The sequence below is a fragment of the Peromyscus leucopus genome, chromosome 4, assembly GCF_004664715.2.
Source record: "Peromyscus leucopus breed LL Stock chromosome 4, UCI_PerLeu_2.1, whole genome shotgun sequence".
Classification (NCBI taxonomy): domain Eukaryota; kingdom Metazoa; phylum Chordata; class Mammalia; order Rodentia; family Cricetidae; genus Peromyscus; species Peromyscus leucopus.
Window position 1 is genome coordinate 127,511,668 of NC_051066.1, and position 21,188 is coordinate 127,532,855.

Here is a 21,188-nt window from a genome sequence, read left to right on the forward strand (position 1 = left end):
TTTGGAGAAAGTTCCCCTCCTGATCTGCTCTCCCTCTGTGGTCTTAATAAGGCTTAATGAGGGGCCTAGCCCCTCAGTGGCCACCAACTCATACTTACGCTCTAGGGTAGGGTAGGGGGAATGTGGCTAATGACAGGGTCCTGGTATGGGGTGAGCTGACAACCTCGGCTGGCCTTTCTGGGCCTCTATTAACAGACCACACAGGGGAATGTCTTCCCAGGGCCCATGATTTTCAATTTTTCCACTGGAGAAGGCAGCTGGGAAGAGGTGGCCAAGAGGCCAGAGACAATCATCCATGTTTCTCTCAACACCATTCCACCCATCCTCTAGCTAGATACCAATTCACCCTTCTGCTTGTCCTCTCACTTACCACCTCCCAAACCTGTCTACCACCTATCCACATGGCCATCCTTCCTCCTAACCATCTACCACCCCCCCCTCCACCTATCCCCATGGCCATCCTTCCTCCTAACCATCTACCACCTATCCACATGGCCATCCTTCCTCCTAACCATCTACCACCTATCCACATGGCCATCCTTCCTCCTAACCATCTACCACCTATCCACATGGCCATCCTTCCTCCTAACCATCTACCAAGTTACCATCCAACCAGCCAGTAAACTGCATAGGCAAAATACAACTAGCCAACCTTCCACCTCTTCATCCTCCCCTCCACCTCTTCATTCTTCCCTCCACCTCTTCATCCTCCCCTCCACCTATTCATCATTCTTTCCACCTACCCAACCATCTTACTACTTCTATATCCACCCTTCTATCTATGCATCCATCCACTACAGTGTCCATAATAAGCTCAAATGAACAAGACTAAGCAACCATGGACTAAAACTATAAGTCAAACTAAGTATTTCTGTATTTTAAGGTGATTGCCCCTGGTATTTTGCCACATCTTTGGAAAGTTGACTAACATGGAGTTTATTGAACTCAGAACTGAGTGGAGGCTACATGATGCCTCAGTTTCTACAACCCAACAATGGGGATCAATAACAACACCAGCTTCATGGAGCTGTTGAAAAGACCAAGGCTAAAGCACACAAAAGACATAGAATAGACCCCCCATGGCACATAATAAAGAAACGTTCTTTATCACGATTTCGCAAGAGCTCCACGAAGCCCAGGGAGAATGGAGCATTTTCCTCCTGTAGTCCCTGTTTGCTTGGAGGTCCTCCACACCCGCTGCGGCTGCCCCTTCCCCCAGCTCCTCTGTCTCCTCAGATAGCCCCAAATGTGTCTCCTCTGAGTGTGGCTTTAATTCAAGCCACTGCCACCAAGTGTCAGGCTGTCAGAGAGGGTGTCAGGGAAGGCCCCTTGGCAATGTCATCCTTCTAATTACCCAGTGCCATGCCCCAAGTTCAAACAGATGTGGCCTGGCAGGCAGGAGGGCAGAGCACTTGGAGGGTGAGCTGCGATGCCAGGCAGGCTTGGCTCTGTGCTTGCCTGCCTCTTCCTGACAGTAAGAGTGGCTTTGTATTTCTGGGACTCAAGCCTCATCTGTAATGGTTAAGACAAGGGCGGCCAAGCAGATGTGCCTTCACGGGAAACTTGATGGTGTCCTGCCCTTGAATCCAGCCCCCTCAACTCTTCTGTTTGTGGAACCCCTTCCTGCTCTTGGACAGTACAACCTAAGGGCAGCCGCTCACGGTGTAATACAGCTTGCCAGTGATGGCTGCTTCCTGATGCAGCCAATCCGGCTTCCTTAGAGACTCAGAATGGAGCCTACTGTGAAGGACACTGAGCAGAGAAATGGAGGCAAAGCCCACCCCAGCAACACACTAGAGCCTCCTGGAGCCTGGTGCCTCTGAAGCTCAAGCAGGAGCCTCATCCCACGTGAAGGCCAATTCTCTCTGCAAGAAGAGCCATCAGATACAAGACGGATGAATGCCTGCTGCAGGGCACTGCTCATCCCTCATGAGGGCCAGAGCCCCTTCTTCCCCAGGGGCTTGTGGGCTTTTGTGCAGCACACTGGGGCAGCTTGGTTCCCTGGATCCAGAGCTCCAGTGGGGTCCAAACTCTTACATCAGAGTCTTTGTTCCGATGGCAACTTTAATTAAGGGCTTTCAAGCCCCTCTGTGAAGAATTGTGCTGTCTGCTCTGTGAGAATCTAGGGACTGTCCTCAGAGATGTCATTCTGTTTCCAATTATCCAGACTTTAGGCCCCAGTTCTAACCAGATGCTGCCTTGAGAGGGCCAGGGAGCGGGCAGTGACTGGGCTGGGGAGAGCTCCCACCTCTGTTGAGATGTGGCCCTGTGCTTGGCCTGTCACAGTCAGCTCCAGTACGTCCTCCAGGTTGCCTCCCCAGACACATGCTCAAGGTTGTAGAGTCCTGGGCTTTGAACACAGACTCTGTGGTCGGAAGTCTCAGAACTGAGGCAGGAGGGAAGAGGCCCATCAGGGAAGGGAAAGGGGCAGTGGTCCAGCCAACTTCCCAATGACACAGAGTTTAAGCAAGTCTTGGAGATGCCAAGGGAGAAGAACAGCTGGGCAGAGGATGTGGTACCAAAATCTAAGAGTCATGGCCCCAGCATGGGCCCCAGGCTTAAGCCTTCCGGGGTTACTGGTCTCCACTCCTAAGACAAGCCCCATGTGATAGACATAGCTGAAGGACTGAGAACTCCATATCAGATGCTCATCTCCAGGCATATCATGAACATGTCGCTTCCCTGCTCTGACCTACCCGTGCCCCGCCACCTGTCTCACAGTTCCTGTCTCCCATCTCTCTTGGCCTAAGATCCCAGTGAGTCAAGCAGAGGGGCTACGCTGAGCCCCTGCGGAGTACGCATCCCATAGAGAAAACCCACATCTATGAGGAAAGCCTGCAGCACATGGAGTCAGATTCACAGGCCAAATTCTAAAAATTTGTGAGCAGTATAACCAGGACCTCCAGCCTGGTGGGGACAGCCTGGGAAGATGGTACAAGAGAGGGAAGAAAGAGGTAACAGCTAATGGCGGTGGCGGAGCCAGTGGCCAGGGCACATTCTCTGCCATAGACCACCAGCAGATCCCTGCCGACCCGGCCCTTTCTTTGTTCACTCTAATTTCTCTCCCCAAATACTGACAGTGAGTCCATTAAGCCCAGTCTTTGGGGGAATCTCCCTTCAGCTCCGCGGACCCCACTTCCTACACCCATCATGTAGAAGGCTGGGTTGGGACTGCTGCCTATGGAGTGAGTCCAAGAATCTAAATGTCTTGGGCTTCAAAGACCCTGGCGAGCTGGAGATGTAGCTCAGTTGGCAAGATGCCTGCCTAGAAGAGAGAACTTTGATGAAAGGATTGCTTCTATCAGACTGGCCAGTGGCCGTGTCTATGGAGATTGTCTTGATTAACGGCTGATGTACAAGGTCCCAGCCCATTGTGGGGGTCACCCTCCCCAGGCAGGAGGGGCTGAACTCTATAAGAAGGCTCGCTGAGCCAGTGAGCAAGCCCAGAGAACAAGCCAGACAATGATCCAGTGAGCAGCCTTACTCCAGGCATCCTGCCTCCGCCTTGCATCCTTGACTTGCCTCCCCTCAGTGATGGACTGTGACATGGAAGTATAAGCCAAATAAATCCTTTCCTTGCCAAGTTGCTTCCAGTCAGTGCTTTATCATAGCAACAGGAAGCAAACCAGAGCACATAGTATGCATGTGACTCCGGGTTTGATCCACGACACAACATGAAAAGTGGTACAGTAGTACATGCCTGTAATCCCCAAAATGGGAAGGTGGAGGCAGGAGGATCAGAAGTTCAGAGTCATCTAGCTATGAACTCCATAGCTAGTTGGACGCCTGCTTGGGCTACATGAGATTTTTGTCTCAAAAGAAATGACAGAAAAAAAAAGTAACGAAAAAACACTCTTTGCCCACTGTGGGCCCTACCCCGCTGTCTAGGCGATCTTGGTAGTTGCATGCTCTTCAGGTGCCTCAGTTTCCTATCCGTAGGGATTCTAGTAGCTACTAACTCACAGGGTGTTTTGCAGGGTTAAATGGGTTGATGTTTGTACACAGTGCCTGGAGCATAGTAACCACTCAATAAATGCTTCACATCCACCTCTAGACTCAGATAGAATGTTCTGACACTCTCACCCTAAGATGGTTATTTCCAAGTTGCAAGTTTCAAAGAATCTATTGTTCAAGGATTCTGTGCCATTCCAACTCTGTAAGCCGCTCGTGGAGACACCACGTTCTGGGATCCTTGATCCATAACCCTGTGGATTTGCCTCACGCAAGCTAGGAGCCTGGCTGGCTAGCGGATCCTGGCACTCTCAGCCACCAACCAAATAAACAGGACAAGCTTGAGAAACATCTGGAGAGAGCTTGACCTTCTGGCCAAAGGCTCATGGACCTTTACTAAGGCCTACAGTCCATGAAGACAAAGGAAGAGCATTCCTCTCATAGCCTGGAACTCTTTTATTCAGAACGTGCTGTGGCTCCCTGCTGGATCTGCAAGGCAGTCCTCTTTCTCAGCCTGGCTTCTGAAGCCCCCTTAGCCCTCATCCACTTTAAAGTTGAGGGTTTATGAAATGGAGAAGGGGAGTCAGGATGACGCCTGGGAAGCTGCTTCTGGGACTACCTATCTTTGTTCATTCTTAATCACACCCCAACTATTTGGTTGAATATCTGCATGTCAAATTGTTCTGGGCTCTGAGGACATTAAAGTGAATGGAAGACAGGGTCCCTGGAGCGCTGACAAAGGTCATTCTAGACCCCTCTCACGGCCCCGCATTTGTCCTATGGCATAAGCTTACAGTCTCTAGAACTTCGGACTCATTTGCAAAGTGGGTCAATACCACCACCTCCCACTCAGAGCATGAGAAGAGATGGTAATGGGGACCAACTCGGCATGGCCTGTGGCTGCAGGTGGGCAGTGCACACCTGTGCTGTCAGGAGGGTTCGTCTACTTTCCTACCCCCAGTTCCCTTTAGAGCCCTCCATGCGGAGCTAAAGAGACAGGCAGGGCTGGGATCTAGTCCTCTGGCAGGAGGATGGATGCACACGTGCCTGCTTCCCTGAGTGGGTTACAGAGTAGGTTGCGTGTCCTCAGACAGACTCTGAAGGGGCTGAGGCCGCATGCCCTCTTCCCCAGCTTGGCCTCTGACCTTCGTCTTCGCCTAGCTTGTTGCCCCACACAACCAGAACTGTTCCCTTTCCCCTTTGTGTTGGGGGCAGGGAGGCTGCTGCATGGAAGACAGGGCGAAATCAGCTCTAAGACGCAGGCTGAAACATTCGAGCCAAATCCAGAAAGGCAATGGGGAGTGAAGGCTAGTTCGGGGAGGTGTCTCCGGGCAGAACATGTCCATTGTCTCCCACGAGCTCCTCTGTTCCTTGCGTCTCACCCTGGCAGCTGTCTGGGGCTCCGGCCAGTGCCAGCCATGAGTCCCTGGCCTATTTGGGGGTTAGATTATTTTTTCATTAAGTTTGTAATTATTGAAAAGTGCAAGTCATTTGCACCACACTGAGGGAAGCAGGCAGTGGAGGTTAAGGCTTTTTCCCTGCCTGCGGCCTGCTGGGCCCCCACCCTGTTCTGGGGAAAGGGGAACATTGTTGGGGAAAATAAACATGAGGCTGTGATCCTTCAGGGACTTTATGAGCCTGACCCCACCCCACTCCCTAGCCTGCTTATGCTCCTTGTTAATTAAAGGGGAGACTAGTTTCCAGGGCTCTTTCTGGCCAGGCTAGGCCTGTAGGAAGACCACGGGGATATGGTGGGCAGGCAGCTGGTGGCCTTGGAGGTAACAATTTTTCTTGAGACAGAATCCACTCCCCTGAAGAGGACTATGTGTTCTTCCCATTCTTATAGCCCCCTGACCTCCCAGGAGGGGGTTATTATTGTGGACACCGAAGAGGTTCCTGGAGAGCAAGAGCCACCATCTGCAGAGTATTTACTCTGTGGGCAGTGGGGCCCCATCAGTGTCCCACAGACTCGATCTGTGGCTGTCATAGAAAACTGGATCTCCATGCAATCACCCATGTACATGTTCGTTTACATCTCAACTTTTTACTGTGTGCCAGGAGCTGTTCTAGGCAAGAGGGTAAGAAAAAAAAAAAAAAAAAAAAAAAAAAAAAAACACCCTGACCCCCTCCCACAGCCCATAGGATACAGGGTTCAGCAGGTATTCCAAACAGATGTGTCAACCAGTGTGTCTGTCATTCCTTGCCAGGCTGACAGACAAGCCCATAAGTCAGGTCATGGCTGAACAGTCTTTGGAGAGCAGGGGACCCTCTGAAAAAGTGACTCTGAGCAGAGGCCTACAGAGAGAGGGGTATTTGAAAATGAGACTTCCACGTTGGAAGTGCGGGCTGAACCCCGTCCCACCTGCTTTTCTAGTCTAGGTTTCCTGGCTGTGGTTCACTGCTGCCCAGCCTGCAGTGGCTTACCCATGACTCCTTCAGTACATCCCTTGTTGCTTTATTAACTGTGCCCAGCGCATCTGTAAAGCCAGAATGCCAAGCCCTTTCGTGGGAGACACGGGGTGTCTAGTGACGGTCTCAGAACCCATATTATTGGCACATTTCTACCCCTCAAAACAGTGTTTTTCCATTTAAAACACTAATGAACCAGTTTGCGGAGGCCCTGCCCAGTACCAGGGTATTTTTCCACTTGGATCTCTGGTGGAAGAGCCTAGGATGGTAGCCAATTCAAGACATTGCTGTTCTTCTTGTTAAAAAATAAATAAATAAAATAACCACCCCTGACACACACCTTTAATCTCAGCACTCAGGAGGCAGAGGCAGATGATGTCCACGAGTTCGAGGCCAGTGTGGTTTACATAGTGAGTTCTGGGCCTGCCAGGACCATGTAGTGAGGTCCTACCTCAAAATAAAAAGTAATAGATATAACCTCTCCCAAATAAGAGCAAGCAGAAATTCAAACTCAGGAGCTGAGACGTTTGAAGCTCTCATCTGCAGTTACGTAAAGGGAGTGTTGTTCTCATCTACACTTAGTGGACCTTGTGCTGGCTGCCCTGGTGCTGCAAAGAGGACTGGGTGGTTTTTCTGAAAGGCTCAAGGACTAGAGGTACCACATACCAGAGGAGGCACTAGAGAGGCTGTGGTGGGAGAAAGCTCTACTTGGAAGCCCTGGATCCCCAACCCTCCCTGCCCAGCCTACCCAGGGCTCCACATAGAACCCACCAGCAAGAGCAGCTCACCGGAAAGGGGGACCAATGAGGCTACCAAAGGAGGCACTCCAGGCCCAGGTAAGGGGAGGGTCTTAGACCTTTTGCCTGACTTCTTCTAGAATGTTAGAAATGCCCTGCCCTCCTCCTCTCCCATGTGAAGAATGCTCTGAGAACCATATCAAGTCTCCTATTTCTGTGACCACAGTACCAACAGACACAACCTAAGGGAGGAAGAGTGGATTGTACCTCATGGTCAGGAGCTCTGCCTCCTAATGTGATGGATGTCTAAATAACTGTGGGAATGTTTTTAAATGGCTACACTTCTAGAATGTGGCTAGAAAGGGAAGAAAAGGGGTAGGGAAGGGGAGGGGGAGTAAAAGGAAAGGGTCTCTTCCAAAAATGGGGACTGAATTCAGCATTTCCAGAGATGGGGATTGCCTCAAAACTTAGTGACGTAGCCACAATGGATTGGTTCATAGTATAGTGTGGTGGTTTGAAAGAAAATGGCCCCCAAAGGGAGTGGCACTATTAGGAGGTGTGGCTTTGTTGAGGTGGGTGTGGCTTTGTTGAGGTGGGTGTGGCTTTGTTGAGGTGGGTGTGGCTTTGTTGGAGGAAGTGTGTCACTGTAGAAGTGGCCTTTGAGTTCTCACATATGCTCAAGATACTGCCCAGTGTCTCAGACCACTTCCTGTTGCCTTTGGGAGTCAAGATGTAGGACTCTCAGCTACTTCTCCAGCATGGTAATGATAATGGGCTGGCTAAACCTCTGAAAATGTAAGACATCCATCCCAATTAAATGTTCTTCCTTGATAAGAGTTGCCATGGTCATGGCGTCTCTTCAAGCAATAGAAACCCTAAGTAAGACATAGATCTTAGGTTGATGTGGCTCTGTCTGGCCTCCCTCAAATGTCTCCCTCAAATGCCAGCTACTCTACAGTGACCCACTCAGCTGATCTCAGCTGAGGTAACAGAGATGATCTCATCACAAGAATCTCGTCCATTATCCTTCAGGAATCCAGCCGGGGTTCCTTGTCAGCCTTGGGGTGGGCACCTGAGCTGAAGGAAGCAAAGACCCAAATGTGGAAGTCATTTCCCTGCTTCCCACTGTGATGTTTGCCGTTATCCAATTGGTCAAAATCTGCATGGCTGGAGTGGAGGGGTGGAGGGGCTTGAGTCGAAGCCGAGAATCTCATGGTCTTTACTTCGTGACTTTTCTAGGGCAACCTGAAATGCAGGAGACTGTGTTTAACAGCAGAAGACAGGGGCTTCTTGACTCTCTGCCCAAAACTCAATAGGTATTGAAGTCAGAGCTCAGAGGGGAAATAGCAGCCTTATTAAACTATCAGACATGTTTGTCTGTGAGGACAATATGCCTCACACAGGGAGGTATATCATAGAACTGTTTTCAGAATGAACAGGGGCCGGGTTCAAGTATTCACAAAAAACAATTACATTTAAAGGGCTGTTGCTATGGGACAGGGAAGGCCTGAGAGTTTGAGAGAGATCATTGTCACAGTTGAGCCAACACAGCCAGAAGCAGCATCCACAATGGTAGTGAAGACACCGAGACAAAATTAACAAAAATCAACAGCAGGAAAAGCAATCAGCATCCATCACATGAGGAAAACAGGGAGGGAAAGTGGCTACGACTAAGCTAACATCCCCTCCTGGTTACAGGAGAGAGTTGCCATATGACATCTGAAATGAGGACATTTCCAGATGTGCACTGGGGTGAGGTGAGGAGCAGAAGCTGTCTTACATGACTCTATAAAGGAGAAGTATTGGGGGTAACAAAGAGCACGCTACCCCCAAAGAGAGCAAGAGCAGACATGTAAACACAGGGAACACTATGGAAATCCACTCAGCTTCAGCACCTGCTTTTTCATAGAGGAGACCCTCTCTTTAACAAATGCTGTGTGGAAAACTGGGTTTCCCACATGTATAAGGATGAGACTAGATCCACACATATATCTTTACAAAGAAAAATCAATTCAAACTGTGTCAAGGGTCTCACTGTAAGTCCTGAATTTCGGGAGCTGCTAGGAAACACCTTAAGGTCATGGCTCAGGCAAGGACTTTCTGAAAAGGACCCCAGGAAATAACAGCAATAATTGATTGGAGTTTGTGTGAAGTTAAAAAGCTCCTGAACCGCAAAGGAAACAGCAGAGTGAAGACACAGGAACCCACTGTAGTCAGGCATCTGATGGGGCATTAGTAACCAGAACATATAAAGAACTCAAGAAGTTGAAAGTGAAAAAAAAAAACCCAAATCATTCAATCCATAAATGGAGGGTGATGGAATGAAGGTCCTCAAAGGAAGAAGCACAAACAGCCGATAAACGTGGGAAATGTGTAACATCCTGAGCCATCAGGGAGATGAAAATTAAAACTGCTTTGAGATTCCAGCTCACCTCAGCCACGTGTCTATCATCAAGAAAACAAAGGCCAGTGAGATGTCTCTGTGGGTAAAGGCACTTGCTGCCAAGCTGGATGATCTGAGTCCAATCCCCAGAACCTACATGATGGAAGGTGAGAACTGACCCTACTGATTGTCCTCTGATCTCCACGTGTGTGCTATAGGATGGGTACAGACATATGCATACACTCAATACATACACTCAGCACACACATACACACACATACATACATACATACATGCATACTGTTTTTGAAAAATGAAAGAAATCAAATGATAACAAAATGTGGTGAGGATGTCAGGGGGAACCTCCTTATTCTTTGATGATGGGATTGTAAGCTAGTACAGTCACCAATGAAAATTAATATGGAGGTTCCTCAAAAAAAAAAAAAAAACCCCTAAAACTAAGGCACAGCATTACCTAGCTACACCACTCCTGTGTACATATCTGAAGGAACCTAAGTATACCACAGAGGTACCTGCTGCAACCCGTGTTCACTGTGGCTCTATTTCACAACAGCCAAGCTAAGAATCACCCGAGAATCCCACTGCATTTGCTTCTCTGCTTTTGTGATAACCACAGTAACCAAAAGCAACTTAGGGAGCAAAGGGTGATTTGGCTCATATGTCCCAATCACAGTCCGCCATTGATGACAACCAAAGCAGGAGCTCAAGCAGGAGCAGAGGCAGGAACCATGGAGGAAAGCTGACTACTGCCTTGCTCTCCATGGCTGCTCAGCTTTCTTTCTTATACATCCCAAGGCCACCTGCCCAGGGCTGTCACCACCCACAGTAAGCTGGACCCTCCCACATCCATCATTAGAAAAAGTTCTGCAGACCCACTCACAGGCCAGTTTGATGGAAGCAGTTCCCCAGCAGCCTATTTGGTTGTATGACTGTGAGTCCCTGAGATGTCTGAGATCCGACTTCCTCACCTGTAATGTGGGATAGCGCAGGCAGACCTCACATGGGATCACACAGCCATACTGCTCAGTTGGTTCTGGCCTCCCTGTCAGTGAACATGCCCCTCAGTGTACGTATATTTACAGGCTTATAAAGTAAAAACATTTACAAGTTCTCATTATATACAAAATGAAAATTTAAACACAATTAAATCAAATAATTCAGATCAATCTTCTTATCTTTCCTGCAAGACTTGGGGCAGCTCAGTGCAGCCCTGGGTCTGTTTCTTTATCTGTTTCATTAAACCAACAAGCTCTTTCCTGGGAGATCTGAGGTGTGGGGCCAGAAGACCACGCTCTGTTCACTGATGAAACAAACTGATTTGTTCCCGTGACAATGCTATGGTTTGGCCATGTTATCATTCCTCCTTCAGTTTTGAATCAGTTAGCCTACCATACCTCCAAGGTGGGCTAAGCAATGTTTAACTAGACTCCTCTGGGCGGCAATAAGGTATACCTGGCGAAGTGGGCTTCGCCCACAGAGGTTACTGTAGTTGGTTTTTTTTTTTGGGGGGGGGGGAAGGTTTTACTCTTTGAGGGTCCACCACCCAGCTCCCGAATAAATACATGGAGTCTTATTCTTACTTATGAATACCCGGCCTCTGGGCATTTACCTTTCTCTATTCTCTATTCCTTTCTTTCCTTCTTACTCCATAGCTGGTTATGAGGCTGGGTGGCTGGCCCCTGGCATCCTCCTCTTCTTCTCCTTTTCTCGCTCCTCTCTTCCTTCTTTGTTCTTCTTCTCTTGAGCCTAGATTTCTCCTCCAATTTATTCTCTCTGCCTATCATTTCTCCTGCCTAGCTATTGGCCGTTCAGCTCTTTATTAAATCAATCAAGTGTTTTAGGCAGGCAAAGTAACACAGCCTCACAGAGTTAAACAAATGCAACATAAAAGAACGCAACACATCTTTGCATCATTAAACAAATATTACACAGCATAAACAAATGTAACACATCTTAATATTTCACAACAGGTTACTATTATTGCTGACATTTAATGTTGCCATATAGGATGTAAGTTGGCAGGATCACTTCAGAAAACTTCTGGACAGTAGCTATTAAAACTAACCAGAGGGGCTATTGAGATGATATGTGGGCAAAGGCACTCACCAGCTAATGATGCAAACCTGACAGCCTGGGTTTAATATCTGGAACCCACATAAAGATGGGAGGAGAGAACCAACTCCACAAAGTTGTCCTCTGACTTTCACATGCATTGGGATGACATGCACACCTCCCTCTGCTCATATCAAACACACACACCACACAACAACAACCACACCACCAACAACAACTGAAGAAATAAAGTAAAAGCTAAACAGAGCTCAGTTGGTCAAGCCCTTGCCTAGTATTCATATAACCCTAGGTTTGATCCATAGCACCATGTGAAACCAGGTGTGATAGCTCACTCCTGTAATCTCAGCACTCAGGAGGTGGAGACAGGAGGATCAGAAGGTCAACAACATAGAGAGTTCAAGGCCGGCCTGTCAGAAACAAACAACTAAACAGAAACTGAGCTGTGGCTGATAACTGGGTATTGTGTGCATGAAGTGCACAGGTCTTAAGATATACATCTCAAGGAATGTTTTGCAAATGTACTTGTGACCTAGGTCAAGAACCGGAACTTTCTGGACACTCTGCTTGGCTCTTTCATGCCTTCCTCTCAGCTGCTCCCCGTCTGCCCTCCCTGACACTGTAGATGTAGACTGTGGATAACGACGGTCTTCATCAGCCTTCTCACTCGTGGCTGTGATTTTGTGTCTCGTGACAACCAAGGTGGTTCAAATACTCTCCTGATGGGGAAAGCTGCATAGACGTGGTAGAACCCGACTGTAGAATCCCACTCACAGTGGGGTTTCCACGGCTCTCAAAAGCCCACTGTGGCCTTCATGAAGTGCCAGAGAATTAGAAGATGGAAATATTAATTACTCTGGTTTTGTTTGTTCACACTGTGTATGTGAATTGGAATAGCACACCATAGTTTATTAACAAGTACGGTTATCCTATATTAACACCATTGTTGAGTTTAAGCCAGTGGAAAGAGGCTAATTATCCCAATCTGATCATTGTACCTTGAGAAAGAGAGGATGTCTGACAGGTGAGCAATTATGATGCATGTCATGGAAATCGGTGTCGATGGTAGCATGACTGTTGCCTCAACTTACCTGAGAGATGGACTTCAGAAGCTATAAGTGAGACAGTTTAGAGTAGGCCAAGGTAGCCAGCAACCTGCCTCAAGCCACTTCCACTCAGGCTGAAGTCAAGGGTAGGCTAGAGTCCATCATCTGCCCTGATGAAGAAGCTTCCGAACAAGGCCCAGGGAAGAGAGAGTCTGCTCGCCTCCCCCTTTCCCCAGCCTGATCCGCCCTCTGCTGCTGTGGCCACAGCTCTGCTCCAGCTGGCCAGTCTCAAGACAGTTCTGAGAGCCTCCTGTGAACCAGGCTCTGTGCAGAATACTGCAGGTTGCCGGAGGAACATGTGCGGCTCCTGTCTGCAGGGACTCCAGGAGCATCACAGAGCTCAGTGAGGGAAGAGACTCGATTCCAGACCAAGTGTGGCCTGTCAGGGCATCTGGGGGAGGCCCTGGCCCCTGCTGTGGGAGGGCCGCAGGGAGAAGAGCGGAAAGGCGACACCAGGCATGGACACCATGTCCTCCCGTCTTTTCATACTGCTAGACAGCTTGTTTGTGGGATTTTATTCCTCTCTTAGTAGGATTTCATTCCCCGTCGTGGGAATGGCCTCCGTCCCTGTGCAGGGCTCCCTGCCACCCACCCCTCACACCCTCTGAAGGGTGCACACATGGTGCTGCAGCCTAGGAGGGAGGAAGCAGGTCCAGAGAGGAGCTACTAGTGGCCATGGTCATTTGAATGCCAAGTTTCCCCAAGGCCATCTCCTTTCCGCATGCTGCCCACCTCCTGCCAGGGCAAGGATGCCCTAGAGGAAGGGGTAGAGAACAGGTCTCTTAAAGCAGGGTCCCCCAGCACTGTGGGGCTCCAGTAACCTTAGAAGCAAAGAGGGCCAGTGTTTACAGTGGCCCCAAGGACCTTTCCAGTAAACCTTGACTGCCAGGGTTAACAATTCCTATCTGTACCCTTGCAGCTCTGCTTAGATTCTTGGAGATGTAGAGGAAGGCTCAGGGGTTGAGAAGAGGCTGCCTGGAGCCTCCTAGAGTCACTGGAGTGGCCTTGTCAGACAGCGGCAAGATCGTGAAGAAAATCAGCTGACAAAGAAAAAGGCCTGCTCTGGCCCCCAGGAGTGGACAGGCTGGTCAGCGGTCAGGTGGCCCACGGCTCTGGCCGGTGTTGAGGTAGCACATGATAGGGGAAACTCTGTGAGACAGCAGCCTTCCTAAAAGTCGCCAGCACCTCTCAACCGGACCACCAAACTGTTGCACAAGGCTTTGGCGAGCAATAGACGAATACTTGAAGGCATTTTCTTGCAAGCCACTTACGAATTACAAATGGGAAAGATGCATCTTGGCAGAGGATGAAGTGAACATTGTCTCAGCCAGGTTTTCAAAGTTACCTCCACAGAGGGACAACGGGACCTCACAGCCCCTAGTGTGACCTGGCCTCCTCTCCATGCTGCTCCAGCCCCGCATGCAGATCTTGAGGCTAACCATCTTTTGTATGTGTGTTATGTGGGGTCTGCACATGTGAATATGCACACGTGTGTGGGCGTGCACACCCATTGTAACATGAATCTGAAAAGGACTTATTAATGAAAACAAGCCCGGGACCAGGTATCGGAGTGAATGCTGAGAGATCAGAGAAACAGAACCAGCCACATCTAACCTCACCTCGCCAACTTCTCAGCTGATCTCGTTTCCTCAGACTGGAAGCCTCTGTGTCCTCATCCGAATGGATCTCAGCTGAACTGTTCCTAAAAGCCAAAAGCTTAACCAGGTTCTAGTTCCTGCTCCTCACGCCTTATATACCTTTCTGCTTCCTGACATCACTTCCTCGGATTAAAGGCGTGTGTCACCATGTCTGTCTGTTTCCAGTGTGGCTTTGAACTCACAGAGATCCAGACGGATTTCTGCCTTCCAAATGCTAGGATTAAAGGTGTGAGTGCCACCATTTTCTGGCCTCTATATCTAGTGGCTATTCTGTTCTCTGACCCCAGATAAGTTTATTAGGGTGCAATATATTAGGGAACACAATATCGCCACAACCCATGCATGCCCAGATGACATAGGAAGACATGAGGTATCTTTCTCTACCACTCTGATTCCTTTGAGAGAGTTGGAAACTAGAGCTAGGCTGGTGGGTGGCAAGTCCAGCCAATCTTCCATCTTTGCTGGATCCTAGTGCTGGGTTTACAGGGGCATTTGTAACGTGTCCAGCCTTTCCTGGAGATCTGAACTCAGGTCTTTGGGCTTGTGCCGTGGATGCCCTTAACTGCCGAGCTGTCTCACCAGCCCTTAAATCTAAACTTGAGGTAATATCACACCAACCCAAATGCAAGGACACACACTCAACAAACAAAAGTCTCTTATATTTTCCCAGGAACTGTCAGTGTCGTGAAGGCCAGAGAAAGACTGTGGACCATTCTAGACGAGAGGAGACCAAAGAAACACAGCAGCTCAAGGTGACAGGTGGTCCTAGATGGCACTCTGGAGCAGGCAACTAAGTCCCCCAAAGGCCATGACTTGGAAAGTGAACAACACCAGGATGCAGGCACAGATGAGAAGAAAACATTGGGAATCCGGGTAGAAGCATGCCTTGTGTCCCACAGTTGGAGGATGGGGCCACTTGGACATACCTGGCCGGTCATAGCACATGCCCCCTCTGCCCCATGACCCCAGCTCCCAAAGTCAGTTCTACACACTCTGACAGAAGGCACACAGACCGCTGCTTTCCTTACATCCCTGTGAAGCTGAAAAGCTGGTAAAAAATCAGTCTAAGATCCAGAGGGCACAAGAGGGTAGAATTAACCATCCTCTAGAGGGTCACAAATGGTGTGGGGACTTGATGTGACTGATACTCGGTTTTTCTTCATCTAAGTGCTCCATATGGGGTGTGGACAGTCTGGAAAGCTTTTCAGCTTGCTCACTCATTTGTGCATATTTTAAACATATATTATTCTTAAGTCAGATTTGTGTGTGTGTGTGTGTGTGTGTGTGTGTGTGTGTGTGTATGTGTGTGTGCGCGTGTGTGTGTGTGCTCTTGGGTGTGTGAATAGACCAGAGGTTAATCTTGGGTGTCTTCCTCTCCTGCTTCATTCAACAAGGCATAAACATGTCGCCAGCATCAACCTCCTGACTGCTTAAGAGTGAGACTCTGCCCACCAGCCCCACATGGGAAGCCCTCCCCTTGTAGGCAAGAGTAGCGGGAATCAGGAAAGGGTCCCTTAGAAACAAGAAAAGGACCGGTGTGAAGGGGAGAGTGACAGAAGCTTGTGGCCCAAGGGAGCAGAAGACGACTCCAGGAGGACAGGGAAGCTGTCCCAGATGCAGACTGGCATGGTGACCGTGACCCTCCTCTAATGGAAATGTTCCTCTCCCCTCTTCCCTTGTGCTCCCAGGGGCTCTGGTGGTGACCCACCGGCCCTGCTTCCCTGCCCTGCTTTTCCTAGCTCTTCCTTTAGCTATCACCTGACCAGATGCTAGCATTTCTCTGTCAGGATCCTTCCTCTGAGATCCCAACCCAGGATGCCCCACACTTCTGGACTCCCCACCCCATCCAAAGATGTGTTATAGCAGTGCTTGACTCTACTCTGGGAGAGACAGAGCCTGCAGGGGCAGAGGGTACATCGGATTGGACCTTAATCACCACTGCTGGCATGCCGGGGCCTTCTGAGAGGTGGACGTTCATGGTGGAGAAAGTGAGAACGCACATGCTTATCGTGAAAGAGAAGAGTTTGGGGACAGGGTGGTTTTTATTAACACCAGCTGTGGAGGCCAGGTCGCACTCAGTGGTCTTCCTCTCTCTCTCTCTCTCTACATTAGTTTTTTGCAGCACGAATCTTAATTGGTCTTAATAATAAAAACCTGGAGCTAGATATTGGGGTAAATGCTGAAAGATCAGAGAAGCAGAGCAGGCAGCCACTAGAAAGACTTCTCACCTCTACAGAATACTCAGGCAGAAGGGGCTGAGCTCCTGTTTCCACCCTGCCTTATCACTTCCTGTTTCCTCCTCCCAAGTGCTGGAATTAAAGGCATGAGATCCCAAGTGCTGGGATTAAAGGTGTGTGCCATCACTGCCTGCCTGGCCTCTGGTGGCCAGCTCTGCACTCTGATCTCCAGGCAAGCTTTATTTGTTAGAGTACAAACAGAATATCACCACAGTTTTTGAGGCAGGATCTCTCACTGAATGGAGAACTTACGGATTTCGCTAGCCTGGCTGGCCAGCATGCCCTAGGGATGTTGTCTCTGCCTCCCCCAAGTTGGGTTTACAGATGTTTACAGATGTTTGCTGTATACCTGGCTTTTGGCACGGGTGCTAGGAAACCAAACTCAGGTCCTTAGGCTTCCACAGCAAGCACCGTATTGACTGAGCCATCTTCCCAGACCCACTAGTAGATTTTATACCCTTGATCCACTTAGCACTCCCTCCTGTTCTTACCAGGTAAATGCTAACTTACAAAAAAATGATTCAGAGAGGGCAAGTAGCTCACTCAAGACCACACAGCCAGCAACTCAAACAACTGGGATTTGAATTGTCCAACTGTCTTGTACTCATTCCACCCATTTCTTAATAAACACCCTCATTATTAAGTGATGACTCACACTGCAGCAATGGCTCCTAATTAAGTTTGGGAATCGGAAAAGCATTTGGGCAGTGCTCGGAGGAGGCCGGCGTGGCAGAATTACTTCCATACCAAGCTTTCTTCCCCGGCCAGGGAGCGGCTGGATTTCTCCTTTTGCATTCCTTGCTGTTCCCAATGAGCAGATGACCAGCTTCCGCCTTCCCTTCCTCCCCAGGCTGCCTCAGACCCTTTGTGTAATAGGGGCAAAGAAACCACTAGAACCATCAACTGAGAAATCCATCGATAAATCAGTTCCTACTTCCCAAGCCATGACTATGGGGGGCAGTTACTGACCCATGGTGGACACAGGGAAGTCTCAGACTCCAGCCCCCAAATGCAGTGACAACTCCAGGAAAAGTGCTTAGTTTTGCAGCCAGAGGTCAGAGAACACATCTGTCCCCAAGCTTCAGGTTAAACCATCACGCAGAGAAAGCCATGGCCAGTTTCCCTCTCCTGCCAAGAAGAGCTGGTCTGACAGAAGCCAATTGGGAAACCCAGCTTCATGTTCTCTAACTGTAGTCTGGAGGCCATACCTGTTGATCACCCGTGGGATGGTGGCTGGGCTGGGTGGTTGGCATCTCCTCCCAAACCAGCTGTGAGGGAATCTCAGGGCCTCTCTCCTTCGTGGTCTACCAGCTCAGAGGCACTCTGGCAAATAAGATTTCGAAAGACCTGGTGGGGGACTGTGTTAGCTTTCCATCACTCTAACAATGCACCTGAGGTAATCAACTTAGAGAGAGAGAAGGCTGGCTGTAGTTCATGGCTTTCTATGTTTCCAGCCCATTACTGGCTGACCCCTTCCTTCAGGCCTCCAGAAGGGCACACAATGGCAGTGGTTAGGATCATAAGGCAGAGAAGATTGCTTACCTGATCTTGAGGGAGAGGAAGGGACTGGGGTCCCACAACCCACAAAAATACCCCAAAGACTTCAGAGCCTGTCATAAAGGTTCCCTCACCTGCCCATAGTGCCACTCTGAGGACCTGGCCTTTCACACAAAAGCTTTTAGGGGATATTCAATGTTCAAACTTGAGCAAGGATGTAAGAGTGGGGTGGATTTGGCATGTGGCCTCCAGCTAACTATACAACCTCCCTGAGGCTCAGCTTACTCCTCTAGAAATGGAGCTGATGGGAAAGATGGAGAAGGCTGAGCGGCGTGATCCTCCCCTTCCCTAAAAGACAGACAGCTACAAAAGCTGGTGCACAGTCTGCTGGTGGCCTCCAATTCTGACCCCCAAGTGCCACTGATGAAGGAGAGACTGGGAATCGCCCATGCCAGGATGGCTGTGGCCCTTTTCCTGGTAGATGAGAGCTCATTCCGGCAATGTGAAGACCCCGTGGGCCAGCTCCTGTGGACGGAGCACAATGTTCGCCAACCCTTGTCCCCTTCCTTCTCTTCTGTCCTCCCCCACACTAGTCCACCCACACCAGCCCTTCTAGTTCATTCCCACCCCAGGACCTTTGCACAGCTGTTCCCTCTGCCTCTCTCCCAAGCTGTCATGGGGCTCCCTTGCAATCGGGCCCAGCTGATCACATGAAGGCGGTGGCCGTTTTCTTTGGAGGACCAGGCTCTGCAACAGTGTCCATAGACCGGAAGGTGGGTGAGTGAGGTGGGTGTTGGTGACGAGGGGGGGGGGGGCTAGTCAATTGCAGGTTAGTGGTGGGCTGACGGATTGATGAACGGAAAGGAAAGCAGTGGGTCTGAAGTCCCGTGGCCTCTGCCTTTGTTCTGGTCTTCCCACTCACGACCTTGGCCAAGCTACTTGTGTCCTCTGACTCACTGTCCACACATCTGCCCAGCACAGAGCAAACTCTACCCCACAGGGCTACCTCCGGAGCACAAGTGATAACTCGAGCCTTTCCGTTGCTTGCTGACTGGATGTTCCCTGGGGCGTTGGAAGCGCTTTCCTCAGGATGGTCCCAGCAGTCTGTAACTTCATCATGTTTGCTCCCTTTAGAGCAAGCATCACGATCTAGCAACTTCTGTGGAACAACTATAACGTCGAGACGTTGATGGGACGATGTTCTCGAATCTCCTCCAGCTTCCTTGAGATGAGGAAGCTGATGCCAACCCAGCTGTCAACAGTCAGCACCTTGAGTAGGAGGATCTCAAGGCCGTGGCCTCTGTGGACACTGGGGACAGCAGAGGAAATCACTACTGGCGATGCCACCGAGGCAGCAGCCACGCAGCTTCGCCCAGAAGTGTACTCACAGTCCTTCCTGTGGTTACTCAGTCCTTCCTCTGGCTCCAGGGTCAGGTTTTCTATCTCTGTCAGTCTCAGAAGGGCAAAGGAAAGCCAGGGAGTGCAGGACATGCACCCAGGGAACATCCCGGAGCATGCCTCAGACTCTGTCTACAGTGGGAACATGATGACTGGAGAGAGACTGAGGCAGCCGGGCTGGAAGAGTCTGGGTAGACAACACAGGAGAGGGAAGGAGGCTGGCGATCCAGTGATCCACAGGATGAGGGAAGGTGGGAGCCACAGGAGGAGCAGACAGTGGAGAGAGGACTACTTCCCAGCAGGGGAGGTCTGACTAGGACCCAGATGAGCCCGTATGGAGAGCAGGCGTTAGGAATTAGGGGACCTGAGGCTTTGTCCTAGCTCTGTTCCTGACATAGGTAAGTGTGTAGCTAGAATTTTCCTGCCTGGCCCACAGTCAGGACAAATCTTTGTCACCCGCCAGTCCCACAGCTGCTCAGACCCAACCAAGTAAACACAGAGACTTATATTGCATACAAACTGTATGGCCATGGCAGGCTTCTTGCTAACTGTTCTTATAGCTTAAATTAATCCATTCCCATAAATCTATACCTTGCCATGTGGCTTGTGGCTTATTGGTACTTTACATCTTCCTTGTCCTGGTGGCTGCTGCAGGCAGTCTCCTTCTGCCTTCCTGTTCTTTTATTTCTCCTCTCTGTTAGTCCCGCCTATACTTCCTGCCTAGCCACAGCCAATCAGGTTTTATTAATTGACCAATCAGAGCAACTTGACATACAGACCATCCCCCAGCACAGCCAAGTACAGATCATCTCAGACACCTACACTCAGGCCCGTGGTCCTAATCATCCTCTATGTGGACCTGCTGGGTAAAGCCACGAGGAACCCGAGAACGGGCTCCCACAGGACATACAGAACATCCCACAACATAAGTGGCTTTCTTTCTCAGAGCTGTGGCTTCTTCTGCTGAGAAACACAAGTAATAATGTACCTGTCACTTGAGCATGTTGTGACAAGTGAACTCTCCCGATTTTTTGAAGTGCTTAGCATGCATGTCCATCCTGGGAAACCAGATGCCATGCTGGGAAAACATGCAAATGACTCCAGGAAGAGGCCTGTGTAGAGAGTCACTGAGGTCCACCACACCATGTTCCCAGCTCTTAGGCCATGCCCAGAAGGATGCTAACCTAGGCAACTACTAGAGGAACAGGCAAGGAAAGCCCAAGGCTATTTGTGACACAAGCCAGACAAACACTCAGTCCCTAGGAACACTCCTGGGGTGGGTGTGCTCTGGAGAGTTTTCTGACCTTGACCTGAGTCTGGAAGAGTTGGTTGCAACTCAGACAAGCAGCAATGAAGAGAAAGCTGTCTGTAGGCCACAGAGAACGGCATGAAGCAAGCATGGAAGCGTAGACCCAGTACAGGGTCTTTGAATACTTGGTAGGAAGTTTGGGCATCATCCTGATGACCAAGGCTTCTCAGACAGAGTTAAAGACTTCATGGATGTGCTCTGGGGGCAGAGACTGTGACTTCCATAAAATTCTGTGGCTCTGAGATGACAAGGAGACACAGAAGGCTCTGTCAACCCAGAATCAAGCAAATTGCTGAAGTGGGTGGCAGACGCCAACTTCAAAGAGTACCTGGATGCTACAGAGGGCATACTCTTGAGGAAGTCCGGCCAAGGAGGGGTACTGGGATTACCCACTGCCTCCCATACCTCACTG

General features: G+C 49.7%; 1 pseudogene; it reads right to left on the reverse strand.

The window, feature by feature from the left end:
• LOC114705582 overlaps nt 1–19,575 on the reverse strand; it is a 28,476-nt pseudogene extending 8,901 nt beyond the window's left edge.
• Between the last annotated feature and the right edge of the window lie 1,613 nt (nt 19,576–21,188).